At 46.1% G+C, this 14,666-nt stretch overlaps 1 pseudogene; it reads left to right on the top strand.

Annotated features, from left to right (window-relative positions):
• The first annotated feature begins 7,657 nt into the window (after positions 1 to 7,657).
• LOC136503518 (uncharacterized) overlaps positions 7,658 to 14,666 on the top strand; it is a 48,723-nt pseudogene continuing 41,714 nt past the window's right edge.

Raw genomic sequence — 14,666 nt, 5'->3', positions numbered from 1 at the left:
TTATAGATATAAGGATCTATATCCCTATGGATCCTTTGAATTGATGGTGCTGTTTTTTGAACCGACGACGGTATATGGCTGATGTGCCAAAATTGATCACCTGGTTCTGACTTTACCCCACCAGCTATTGCACATGCTGTACTGATGGTCCAGGATGGTACTGTGTTTGATTTGCAGTAGTTCCTTGAGTTTGTTCAGATGAACCCTAAACTGTCTAGACATCACCACTACCAGCCGGTGCTGCTTCTTGATGGCTGGTACTAACTTGATTGGTCCCCTGGGTCGACGGATCTAAAATGTTGTAATAAGCCAGTCCGCCTTGACCAGCTGGAAATCCATGAATTACCTCTTTCATGGCATTGTGGAATACATCCACGAAAGCTTCGTTATGGCTTGATATGGCATCACGAATAAATTTATCCACAACTTCTTTAAAGAAACGCCTGTCTTCAGCTTTAGTTGTGTCCGTATGCCTGTGTAACAGAACTCTTGGTAGTGGAAATTTCTGAACAATTGTGTTGTCATGTGTTTTGGTGTAGGACAACAAACATTTGTTCTAAAACTCTTCTGTAGCTTTGCTAATGATACCCTTATCCCCATTAGGTAGATCTTCATAATGCAGCATAAGGATATCGTTGTTGTTGTGAACCGCCATGATGATTGTGGGGTCCCACCAGGCGTGCCAGAAATGTGAGTCGACACAGAATTTTCGTCCCATGCCGAGGACACATGTAGCAAGCCAGAAGGGACCGCTCGATGGAGCAGATCCGCCTAGCTTTAGCACAGGGATGGTCGATCCTGTGCAATCCTCCCAAGACATGCTAGTCAATTTGATCCTACAATTGACAAGGAGATGAAAGCTTATCAGTAATTAAGGGCGAAACTTGCCGGTGTTGCCAGACAGTCCTGAATGTGCGGCTATGAGAGCGATATGAAAGGAGATCGACTAAATAGTCAATTCTAGAATATTCATGACAATAAATCGATTAAAGCTCATGGGATTGTGTAAGAAGAATCGGTTATCATTCAGGATAAATATTGTTATTTGAGCAAATATTAATCAATGGCAATAAGATATCAATGATGATTGGTTTATGCCAAACCAATGATTACAAGTAACCGAACCCCTTTTATATAAAGAAACAATTCAACACCATTTAACCATTTAATAAAGATAAATCTAATGAACATGTTAGATCTCATCTATCACTATGACCAGTGGGGCATGTGGCAGAATTATGCAGGCCGTAGAAATAACGATAAACTCAACGACCCTAACTCATTACTAGTATCAGTGGGGCATGAGGTAGAATCATGCAGGCCGTAATACAATAATAAGATCATGGGGCTAACATATCTTTCAATATATCTTTACTTCAATGGTCTCGTGACGCGAACTATCCGTGAAAGCACTCGATATCGACTAAAACAACAGATTTAGGCATAGCGCACAGTTAAAGTCATGCCTTACCAGGAATAGGTCTACTAAATAAACGCCTGTCTTTAGCTTTAGTTGTGTTCGTATGCCTGTGTAACAGAACTCTTGGTAGTGGAAATTTTTGAACAATTGTGTTGTCATGTGTTTTGGTGTAGGACAACAAACATTTGTTCTAAAACTCTGCTGTAGCTTTGCTGATGATACCCTTATCCTCATCAGGTAGATCTTCATAATGGAGCATAAGGATGTCGTTGTTGTTGTGAACCGCCATGATGATTGTGGGGTCGCACCGGGCATGCCAGAAATGTGAGTCGACATAGAATTTTCGTCTCATGCCGAGGACACATGTAGCAAGCCAGAAGGGTCCGCTCGATGGAGCAGATCCGCCTAGCTTCAGCACAGGGATGGTCGATCCTATGCAATCCTCCCGAGACATGCTAGTCAATTTGATCCTGCAATTGACAAGGAGATGAAAGCTTATCAGTAATTAAGGGCGAAACTTGTCGGTGTTGCCAGACAGTCCTGAATGTGCGGCTATGAGAGCCGATATGAAAGGAGATCGACTAAATAGTCAATTCTAGAATATTCATGACAATAAATCGATTAAAGCTCATGGGGTTGTGTAAGAAGAATCGGTTATCATTCAGGATAAATATTGTTATTTGAGCAAATATTAGTCAATGGCAATAAGATATCAATGATGATTGGTTTATGCCAAACCAATGATTATAAGTAACTGAACCCCTTTTATATAAAGAAACAATTCAACACCATTTAACCATTTAATAAAGATAAATCTAATGAATATGTTAGATCTCATCTATCACTATGACTAGTGGGGCATGAGGCAGAATCATGCAGGCCGTAGAAATAACGATAAACTCGACGACCCTAACTCATTACTAATATCAGTGGGGCATGAGGCAGAATCATGCAGGCAGTAATACAATAATAAGATCATAGGGCTAACATATCTTTCAACCTATCTTTACTTCAACGGTCTCGTGACATGAACTATTCGTGAAAGCACTCGATATCGGCTAAAACAGCAGATTCAGGCATAGCGCATAGTTAAAGTCATGCCTTACTAGGAATACATCTACTAAATAATGATCCCCACTCCATGGTGCTAATAGTGGGGTGTGAGGCAGAATCACACAGGCTGTGATAATGGGCCGTGGAACAGTTTTCGCTAGCCAATAGATCTACTCGAGATGCAACATGCCTTAACCGCACGTTATGCACGATTAAGATTGATATAAAATAGCCGATAAAACATAACTCATCATTTAAGGTGTAGATTAGATCAGTTTTAGTTTAGCAAACGATGGGTTAAATAAGATATAAGGCCGATCTAAATCAATCTCAATCGGGCAGAGTGATATTGCTGTAATTAGATAAATAATGAAAGCAATAAGCAATATCGGAAACTTAATGAATCTACCAAAGACTGTCATTCTAAGGTAGAGCCGATAACTTGACCTTGATCTAATTCAAGCAGTGGGGTGTGAGGCAGAATCACACAGGCCAGACTTGAATTAAATAAGAGTCGATAACTAGCTTATACCAGAGCCACAGTGGGGGTCGACTAGATCGATACAGCCATACGAACAGAGGTATAAACCATGACGGTACTTATAGACAAGCAGTGGAGGTCGACCAGATCGATGCAGCCGTACTCGCTGAAGAACTCGCCGAGATCTACTCTACTCCTACTCCTAAGGGGTGGCCAAAGCCGAAAAAGTAATTGACTTGTATTTGGATTGATTGATGTCTTTTTACAATAGCCAGGGCGTGATATTTATACTCGGGACCTGCGCATGACTCCTGTCTAAGCATGACTCATCACAATTTTTGACCCTAAAGAAAACTTTCCTAATTTAAGATAACTTGGACTCTAATCTTTCCCTTTTTGTAGAGTCCAACATGTTTCGTCCTAGCGCTGAATCATAGCCTTTGTCGTTATCCGCTGGCGCTATCTAAAGAAAGTCGATTCTAGTTTTTTGCATCCGAATCAGCTGGTTTCGATCTGCACGCAATTGATTCTTTGATGATATGATCTTGGGAGCTTTCGAGTCCCTGTGACTCTTTTTCCAAATTTTGGTGTAAACAGCTTCGTGCTCCGCGTTCGCCTATGGTTCACGCCTATCGTGACCCACGTCTCCCCGTACTCTTTTCTGCGCTCTTGTGGGACATTTGCCTTGTAGTCATACTAGTCATTAATGGTCTCGGACATCGCTCGCCTCGAACACGCAAAATTTTTGATCAATTCATTCATAGTGATCCCACATAGGAACCTTGGTGCACTATGCCAGGACCACTGACCGCTCCGCCTTTATAAGCAGGGTCTGGCTTAGCCATTGGTACCACCACTCGGTGCACTTTAGCTCACCTAGCTTTTTTTAGCAAGTTTTTTGCTCAGTCCTTCCTTGCAACCACCGCTAGGGAATGGCAGGAGCCTAGGTTAGTAGTTACTGCCTGAACGTTGAGGGTTTTCCTAGAATCCTGCAAGCCACCCTGCAAAAGCTCGAAGTCAAAGATCATCCCGAGTATGAGGGCCGTGAGTATGAAAAGCATGGCACTGAGCGGTGTGAGATTACCATCTACATTGGGAAGAGTGAAGAGGTCCCTGACATCACTGAAGCCTGGAATGTGACCGCAACTGGGTTTTGCTTCATCAACACCTATCAGGTTGTGGTCCGCAAAGCCTTGCGGTATCTTTGCCAGATCTTTGAAGAGCCCATTGCTCGTACCCCCATGAGGTTCTTTCCACCTTTGGAAAAGAATCGATGGGCATGGAGGCTTTGCAAGGGCAGGATGCACAAGAAGATAGTCCTACCGTGGTGCACTTGACCACGTACCTGCTTGCTTTGGATGAGCAGTATGATCGACAAGCCTCGGAGCTGAGGAAGTGCCTCCGTCAAGCCGAGGAATCCGAGATCTTCTCCAGGATGCTCTAGGTGCAGCTTGCCAAAGCACATGCCAGTGCGGCAGCCGCAGAGAGTCGGGAGACTGCCATGTCGGAAGCTCTAAAGGAGGCTGAAGATCGGCATGTCCATCAGTTGGGGGAGGCCTGCCTTGTCACTAGGGCTAAATGTAGGACGCTGACTGTGGAACGGTAGGATCCCTTGATCATAGAGGGAATCCCTACCCACCCGCCAGAAAGAAGGAGAACCAGTGTTGTAGTATCGCTAGCACCTCCACCCTTGGAAGTGTAAGAAGTAGAACCCTTGATTCCTCTGACTCAACCATTGCCAATAGAGGAGGCAGATCCATAGCCAGGGCGGTAGAAGAATCCACCGAGCCAGGAATGAAGATGTGTGGTCCTGAGAAGATTAGTTGCCTTGGGATGATGTACCCATAGTAGAAGTGCCTTTCATCGCTATCCACCGGTATTGTAATCTTTCCGTTGTATTTTGTCCATAGTGTTGAGGTAGTCCGACCATAGGGAATGATGTGTCAAAAATGGGAGAGTGAGTGTCTGTATGTTGCACCAGCCTAATGGTGTTTGGAATATGCATTTTATTTATTTTGCTGTGTTTATTGCGTCCATCTACCCCTAGGTCTCCGTAGATGTGCTTACGGTTTTCAAGGATGATGTTAAGTGGGTTACCAAAGAAGTTACCATTCAGATGCCAGCAGACCAGCCGTGATTCGAGAACCTAGGACACTGTATCGACAAATTGTGGATATTCTAGCAGAACACTTGAATCTCATTACATCAAATCCGTCCTTGGATTTGAATTCCTTGTCCCTTGTTGCAAAAGGAACCCTTGTTGTTTGAATCTTCCCTTGCAATACTCCTCTGATTCTGTGGTCTATGACCTTACCGCCTTCATTGTGTGTAAGTTGGTAGTGGTTGCCTGGTTAATAGCTTATGGTGCCGCAACGAAATCGAGGGCCCCTGTGGAACAGCTGACACATGGTGACGCTGCTCAGCACGCGCTAGTATCGAGGTTGTTGACCAAGTTACACTACCGTACCATTTTTGCTACAAAATATTCCTCTTGGAAATATTCGGGAGTTCAAACGGGAAATCCACAACGGGTTGATGCAATAGTGTCCCCTCGAGTACACAAGAGAATGTGGTTTTGGAGGAAGAATGTAGGACATGGTCTTAGTCTACATGAAAGACGAATGTGGTCAAGGAAGGGAAAGAAAAAGAAGAGTAGCAAGGAAGTTAGCCTCGAGTAGTAGGGAGTGATTGGAAAAGCCTGAGTGGATATCGTGTCCCAAGCCCTGTGTCTAGCTTGACCGTGCTATGCACACTAGTCACTATTGTCGCATGCCCTGCGAACGCCGTTTGTGTCGGGCCCATTAGCACCTCATTCGCACATGGCCATGACATCGTGCCACACTCGCTGTCCTCGTGCACTGTGCGCTGCTCCTTTTCCTAGCATCCGGTCGACTCTCGACCTCCACGCCCTTGTCCCCGTACCAGACCCCCCTTTTCCCTCCCTTCTTTCTTCTTTTGGGGACACGGCCGCCAGCACGCCTCCCTCATCGAGTGAATCCCCTTCCCTCTTCCTTATCCTCCCACCGTTCGCTCACGCCGGGAGCGCACCATGGCCGACTTTATCCCCACAGCATGAACCGTCGGTGCACCCCGTCCATGTCGTCTCCACTGCTGGTGCACTGCGCCCACCTCTGTTCACCAGTATAAGATACCCTTGGTCCTTGCTCTTCTTCTTCATCCCCATTCCCCTCGCATTCGAAGCAGCGCTACGAGATCTAGTCATCATCCGTGGAACTAGGTTCGTCAGTCAAAGGTGAGGGTGTAATATGAGAAGAAGACGGATTTGCTTCGAAGAAGTTCAAGTCTACCGTTGGTTAGTTGGTCTTTGGGTTCACGATGTTTGAGTTCTCAGTCTCCTGTTTCTGGATCTATTGGATCTACACCATGTTTTGGATAATTATTTTCTTGTTATTTCTCCATTGTACTCATCTATCTTGACTTCTAGATTAAGCTTTGGTTGTATTAGGTTGCTCTTAACCATGTATCCCTAAATTCCATGTGGTTTGGTGTTCGACGTTGTGTAATCTTTCGTGTAATTTTAGATTTACGAAAGGTAATCGCGTTTTCCCCTCTTCTGATTTTTACTTTGAATCTCGGGACGAGATTCTTTTTAAGGGGGTTGGTTGTAACACCTCTGGTGTTACGAGCTTGCTTAGCACCTAGGTTAATGCCAAAGAGAAATTAGCAAAATGAGTTTTTGGGTTTAAAAATTTAAAGCGCACATGGAATTATAAACGAATCTTGTGTGACTCGCTTTCGTGAATAAAACAAACAAATAAGTGTCGCTAGTCAACTTGTCTCGGTGCTTAACAACTTTTAAATAATCTAGTGGACAAAAGTTGTTTAGGGCTTGTTTTGGAAAAGTATGAAGAAAGTGCTTAAAATGCCTGATAGCAAATAAATAGCGAATGGCTTGTTTATTTGATTAAGCATGAAAAATAATTTTTATAGAGCAAAAATAATATAGAACATGTGTTGAGGTTTAAATAAAAATTGAAGTACAAGTTTTGTAGATGAAAATGCAACTGTTGTTTTGGTGAATAAAAGTTGTTCAATAGTATAAATGATAATTCAGAAATCGAATCCGACATTTAAATTAGCCCTTTTCATTGAATCGGCGAAAATTGAGGTTGTGTTGAAGTACACTTTTGGCGATTTATAAAATGTAAAATAGTTAAATAACGCCCTGATGTTTTGGTTCTATTGTTTGGTATAAAGTGTGTGCTATGCCATGAAATGGTTGTGGGTGAAATTTGGTAAAGTTTTGACCATTTAAAAATTCAACCAAAAGTGCATAGGAACATTAGTTCTAACTAAAACCTTGAATTCTTTTAAGTATGAAACGATAGTAGACAATGCCATTTTGGCGTTTGATTTCCCAACGAAAATGGTTAAGCGCTACATCTATGTTTTCGCACAATCGGTTGCATTTAGGTGTATACTAGGACGTGGTGCTGGTCGTGGTTACATTAGAGTTAAAATGCAAAAATTGACCGAACTTCGTTAGAACGCATTGAATCGTGTCGTTGGCGCTCTGTTCGTGAACCGGCACCTGTAGCGAGCGATCTCAGCCGCTCACTTCAACTACCTCGCCCCGCTAGCTCTCGGCCGTTCATCCCACCTACTCACCGAGCTGCTGCTGCCCACGTCCTTGCCATGTTGTCTGTCTGCCACTGCTGCACTGAACGAGCGCAGTATTTCTCGGAGAGTGCCTTAATGAAAGATGGCCGAGCCCTCGCACTGCTTCCTCTCCCTTTTCTTTTTCTCCGTAATCTTGATTGGTTGCACGATTTACAAAGCGGCATGAGTGGTTGCGGATAACAGCGCCAACTTTGGTATGTTCCTCATCGACAACATGGTTAATTGGACGATTTAAGGTAGAATAGGCAGTACCTCCCCTGGCTTCCTACTGCATGCTTCGTTCGTCGTCACCTCTGGCTTCCTACTGCATGCGGCCGCTGTCTTCCTCGCCCGCTCGACTACTAATTGCTGTTGCTCGGTGAGTCAACACGACGTGTATTCTACCTCGCTCGTAGTATTTCGCACGTATCTCCCTCAGCTTTGCAGTCCACGCTGGGCCACTACCGGGTCGGAAGCCAATCGAACTCGCATTCTTGCCGCCTCCACCTCGCCCGACTGACCAGCAAAATTCCTGCATCTTGCTGAAAGTATCTGACTGCCCATCTTGCTGCACATCCTGATTTTGAACAGGGAACCCTCGATCGTTATCTCTCTGTATGCAATTCCTGCAGGTTAGTGAATCAGCGCTTTCATTCTCACTTCAGGGGTTTTCTATTTTTTTTTCCTTTTTTTTTGCAAAATTGGTACAAATTTAATTGCCATGCATTATGCATGCATCATAGTCGTCTGTGTATCATTTGTTTAGAATAGCCTATTACGTTGCAAGCAGGCCATGCATATAGAGTTTAGGCATCCCTCCGATAACTTGTTGGATGAAATAATGACCAATGAGACAGGAACCCAAAAGTCAATAATTGAGTTTAACATAACAATAGTATGGGTTTTTTTTTATCGCTTTTCATCTACTATCTTTTTGTTTCATATTCTCTCTCTTTTTAATTTATATTTATATACTGTAAAACGGAGTTTTACTACCATCTTGAAACTAACAGCTCATATGGGTCATTTGTTTAAGAGGGATGGAAAAATAAGAGACATTTAAGAGACCCTCTTCTTATTAAGTCTTCTAAGTCGTTTTGCATATTTTTCATTTGACCAACAGAGACTCCAATCCTCAAGAGAAGAATAATGGCCCGTCAAAAAAATTCCATCAATGACAAGAGTTGGCCTGAGGTTAAGAAAATCAACAGCTATGCAATATTCATGGGATACAAGTCGATGGGCGTGAGGGGGCTTGGTTTGCTGGTGCTTACATGGACCACGGTTGTCCTCCTCGGTGGCTTCGTCTCCATGCTGCAGAAGAAGGATTTTTGGTGTCTCACAGCTATCACACTAGTTCAAACTGCCGGGTTAGTTTCCTTACTTCCTTAGTAATTAAGTCGTTCATCTTTGTACATTAGATTTATCAGTCCATATTTGATATCAAATCAATCTGAACTATTTAGTGTGATAACATTTGCATGCATGGCTAGAGTGTACTCTACTTTTATTAAAGTGTAGAAACTCGGAAAACATCCGGTACCCATTGGGTCGTATGACCTTTCATGTGTATATAGGCTGGAAACAAAGCATGTGTTACAATACAATACAATTACATCTAATACCCACCCGACTTCTAAGTAGGAGGATCATGGACACAAAGACAAAACCTAAACTCAGTCAACAATTCTATAGGCAAAGACGGAAACTTGGACCCGTGATGTGAGGTCGGGTGCTTCGTTCCCCACCGCTACTCTTGTTTCCTCTCTAGCTGCTTCCATCATAGTACCTATTGCCACCATCATGTTGTCTTCACTGACGCCATCAACTGCCTCCCCTATGGACATGAGATTATGAAAGTAATGCCAAGGATCTATAGTGCAAAGGATGACAACACATATTTTGTTAGCCCCCAATGGAGCCTTCACGATAATCCTCACGAGACGTGTGAGAAATAGATTAATCTTAGGAATTCTTCACAAGAATAACAAAGATCTAGCCACCAATTTTCAAGACTCTAATCACCACGGATAATGATAATCATTAGATCTATATTGTGTTGCCTAAATAATTATCCACCTCTGCCACCATGAAAAACAATATAGAGTAACCTCTTAATCTGCATATAAATTACCTTTATGCCATTATAAAATATACATTAAAGTAACCCCTAAATTTCCATCTAATTATCCACCTACCATTATGATGGACAATCTAAGTTACCCCTTAGATTTGCGTCTAATTACCATTTATGTCAATGCTAAACAAAAACTAAAATTTGCCATCATCTTACCAAGATCTGCTATCATGAAAAATGCTCATAAATTATCCACTTGGGTTTCAGTAATAATGAATTAAAAACTGACAATATCAAATACAGGTTACGCCATCACATAGATCAAGTACACATATGAGTGATAAATATATATGTTATGGTTGAGGTATCATAAAAAACTCTGTTTAATGGCTTACATACGAATGATATTAATATCCATGATATATATAATTGTAGGCACTATTTTTTATAATAAAGCAATAGGTCAATACTACTACATTTTTTTCATGAACATGTGCCGTAGGGCAAGTTTTTCATCAAGAGAAAAGGAATGAGACAAGTTCATACAACGGGAAAGAAGGCATAAACATGGTAGTACAAGACGCAGACCTTGTTTAGCCAAACTCGAACACCACACACAACGTGGGTCACGGTGGGGTTCCGCATTCTTGGAACTTTTGTTCCAGAACGCAGATCGGGGACGGCGCGGTACGGACTCAGGATCGTGGTCGGGACACGATCCAAAGCACACTGGATCAGCAGCATGGGTGCTGGCACAGATCAGCAGCACTGGACGTCCCAATGCAAAGCGAAGCTGCGGAAATCGATGATGCGGCACTGGACGCTGGTGGCGACGCTACTCTTGAACTGGGCAGCTGCGTGGTCCTGGAGCCAGGTGCTGGCGGTGGAGTGGCGCGCCGCGACGCATGTGCCAGGTGCTAGTGGCGGGGAGGCGCTGGTTTTATCCAAGTCCGTCGGACGAGAGCCTGCTGATTGTAGTCGGATGGGAGAAGCTAACTGGTTTCATCCTAACGCTACGGTCAATGTAAATATTCACTATACCACAGCCAATCTGATAAATAAATACATATAGAATCTTAATAGACAAGAATTATTGCTACTTAATACCTCTAACTAAAAAAATTATATTAAGTTGTAATGTTTTCTCTTTGTTCATTTTATAACATATAATAGATACTACTACTCTATAGTGTCTATCTAGTTGCTATAAATAAACTTGCCCAACTCATCACCGATTCGCATTGTCCTCAATAAATCAGTTTGGTAGCTTTCATGCATTGGCACACGGCTTCGCCTTTCTTCCCATAACTAATAATCTCGCTTGCAACACTTTATTAACAGGGTCTTTGATTTCCTTTTAAAGGAAAAGGCAAGTGACGTTGGCAGTTCTTTGAAGGGCTTGATGTATGCTGTAGTTGCCGCGGTCCTGAGACCATTCAAAAAACACACAAACACTTCTATGAATTCATCACATATTATTGAAGAAGACAAAGAACCATCAGTTGCACGCGTCGTGCTAGCATATGTTTTAGTGGTTGTCCAAATGCTGGTGCTTGGTATAGTCTTGTGTCCTCTGGCGGTTCTGTATATGCTTGGGATGTATCTCTCTTCTGGAATTTCTTTATGGCGTCTCATACAACATGACTATGGTAATCCCAATGGAGGCGCCAACCTAAAGCCAGCGCTCAATGTCTTATACTCCTTAGCCGTGGCCCAAGGATGAAACTGTGGCAGGATGTATGAAGGATCCATCATTTGCGAGAGGAAGGAATCTCGTCACATATGCAGTGGAGTTGTTGATGGAATCTAAGTCAAGGTACGACTACGTTTCTGGGATCCTGATTCTTAGCACAGCAACTGATATCTGGAGCAAACGGTCAGGTCCTCTAAAACAACTACTGACTGGATCAGCATCAGGTCTTCTAAAACAACTACTGACTGGATCAGCATCCTTCAGCCATGTGGTTGTAGTCTTCGGCTCGCTGGGGCCCGCCGCCGGAGGCGAGGAAGACGACCCTGAATCGATGAAACGGTTACTGGAACACACGCGAACTCAGTGGATCAACACAGAGGGTTTTGGTGCTGGAACTACGCAGCGTTTTCTGACTCTATGCATTGCAATTTATACAAGAAACGAATGGCTCTCGGCCACCCGGACACAGCGCCATGCGCGCCACTCCTCCCGACTTGATCGCGCCATCCCACGACCAGACAAGTGGAGCGCTAAGCTTCAGCTACGACTCGAGACAAACCCGGAGAGAACACCTACGTGACTGCCTCACCGCGAATGATGCGCGATTCAGGCGTACAAGACGCACCCATGAACCGGGTTCAGTTATTTGCTAAGACTGACAGACTCGCTAACTGAAAACTCTAAAACCACGGACTGAAATGACTGAATGATACTAACAATCTCCCCCTGAATGAAGTCGTTTCAGCCCAGGTTTACAATACCAATCTTCTCACGAAGCTCGCAGAACCTTGATCGCCCAAGCGCCTTCGTCATCAGATCGGCCAGCTGCTCCTGAGAGCTCGCAAACTCCAGCGAGATGCTTCCCTTGTCGTTGCATTCACGAATGAAATGAAATTTAGTATCGATATGCTTACTTCGATCATGCAGCACCGGGTTCTTGCTGAGTGCGATTGCAGACATGTTGTCCATCTTCAGTTTAGGCGTCTGAGGATCATCGCCCATGATATCCTTCAGCAACCTTGTGAGCCACACCGCCTGACACGCTGCTCCAGCGCCGGCGATGTACTCCGCTTCGCAGGATGAGAGCGCCACCACTCTCTGCTTCTGGGACTGCCAGGCCACCGCCTTTTGCCCCAGGAAGAAGATGATGCCTGTAGTGCTCTTCCTGTCATCCATATCTCCCCCCAAATCGCTATCACTGTAGCCGATCAGATTGTTGTCGCTGCCTGACAGCTTGGGGTAGATGAGTCCAAACTCAACTGTGCCGGCGATGTAGCGTAGCAGATGCTTCACCGCCACCATGTGCTCCTGCCTTGGCTTCTCCATGAAGCGACACACGAACCCCACCGCGAACGAGATGTCCGGGCGAGTGTGCACCAAGTACCTGAGACTGCCCACCAGGCTGCGGTACTCAGTTGCATCGACCAAGGCGGTCGTTCCATCCTTCGACAGCTTTAGTCGAACTTCCCTTGGGGTGTGACAGGGGTTGCACCCCGCCATACCTGCCTTCTGCAGCAGCTTGCGCCCATATGCAGCCTGGCCAAGGGTGATTGCAGTTTTGGATTGCCTCACCTCAATGCCCAAGTAGTAGGACAGCAACCCGAGGTCGCTCATCCTAAACAGCCGCTGCATCTCCGCCTTGAAGGCTTCAACTCCACCCTCCTTGGCTCCGGTTATGATCAGATCGTCGACGTAGACGCCTACGATCACCCGAGAAGACCCCTTGCCACGGGTGTACATGCCATGCTCGCTGACACAGCGCGTGAAGCCGAGGTCACTCAGGCTCGCATCAAGCTTCTGGTTCCACGCCCGAGGAGCCTGACGAAGCCCGTAGAGTGCCTTCTTCAGACGAAGCACCTTCTTCTCATGCCCCGCCGCGATGAAGCCCGGCGGCTGCTGCACGTACACTTCCTCCGCGAGATCACCGTTGAGAAACGCTGACTTGACATCCATATGATGGACAAGCCAGCCTTCCTGTGCAGCAACAGCAAGAAGCATTCTCACCGACTCCATTCTCGCCACCGGCGCAAACACCTCGTCAAAGTCGATGCCGGCCTGCTGGACGTAGCCCTTGGCCACCAAGCGCGCCTTGTACTTACTGATCGCCCCCAGTTCGTCGCGCTTGATCTTGAACACCCACTTGAGCCCGATTGCACGGTGCCCTTGTGGGAGACTCACCAGAGTCCAGGTGTTGTTCTGCTCGATCGAGGAGAGTTCCTCGAGCATGGCCTTCCGCCAGTCCTCACTGCCACGTGCTTCATCAAACGTCGTGGGCTCTCCGTCGACAGCGACGAGCAGCTCGCCACCCACCGCGCGATCCGCCTCCCCTGGAACGGGCTCATCACCGAGGACATTATCCATTGTCCTGAACCTCAGCGGCGCGTCGTCGGCATCAGCGTCTAGCATTGGTTCCCCCGAAGGAGGTGAGGCGAATTCCACTCCAACCAGGGTTCCCGGCACAGGTGTAGCCTCTGGTGTCGCCGGAGGGGATGCGGGACCCATAGTCGATGTCGAGGGCCCCGGCGAGACCGGTGGTGTTGGCGCTGGTGACTGCAGCGGTGTCAGCGCTGGTGACTGCGGCGCGTGTCCGCCGCCCAGAGCAGACATGATCACGTACTCCACCATGAACGGCTCCCCCGAAGCCATACTTGGCAGATCCGCCGCAACATCTTCCCACTTCCAAGGCCTCCCTTCTTCGAACACAGCGTCCCGCGAGATGCAGACACGCTCTGTGCTCGGGTTGTAGAATCTGTAGGCCTTCGTCCCCGGCTCATATCCGATGAATGCCATGGGAGTGCTGCGATCATCCAGCTTGCGCTGGTGACCGCCAGCGACCTTCACATGTGCCGTGCAACCAAAAGTGCGGAAGAAATGCATAGCTGGCTTGGAACCATACCAGACTTCGTAGGGCGTCTTCCTGTCCACGCTCCTCGTCGGCGACCAGTTCAATATGAAGACGGTCGTGCACACCGCCTCCCCCCAAAGCCAACCGGGCACGTTCATGCCCTTCATCATGCTCCGTGCCATGCCTAGCACGGTCTGGTTCCGTCTCTCCACCACGCCGTTTTGCTGAGGTGTGTACGGCGCGGTGAAGTGACGTTGCACGCCATGGTCAGCGCAGTGCTCCTCGAACACTCGCGCTGTGAACTCGCCTCCACGGTCCGTGCGCAGGGTCCCCAGCTTGCAGCCGGCTTCCCTCTCCAGCCTCGCCTGCAGCTGGATGATGGTCGCCGAGGCTTGATCCTTGGACGCCAGTAGGATCAACCACATGTACCTGCTTCGATCATCCACAACAAGCAGGAACAAACATTTGCCGCCGGGT

This window comes from Miscanthus floridulus, chromosome 14 (genome assembly GCF_019320115.1).
Source record: "Miscanthus floridulus cultivar M001 chromosome 14, ASM1932011v1, whole genome shotgun sequence".
In the NCBI taxonomy this organism is placed as follows: domain Eukaryota; kingdom Viridiplantae; phylum Streptophyta; class Magnoliopsida; order Poales; family Poaceae; genus Miscanthus; species Miscanthus floridulus.
Note: the sequence above shows the minus strand (reverse complement) of the source record. Positions and strands in the feature narration are given on the sequence as shown.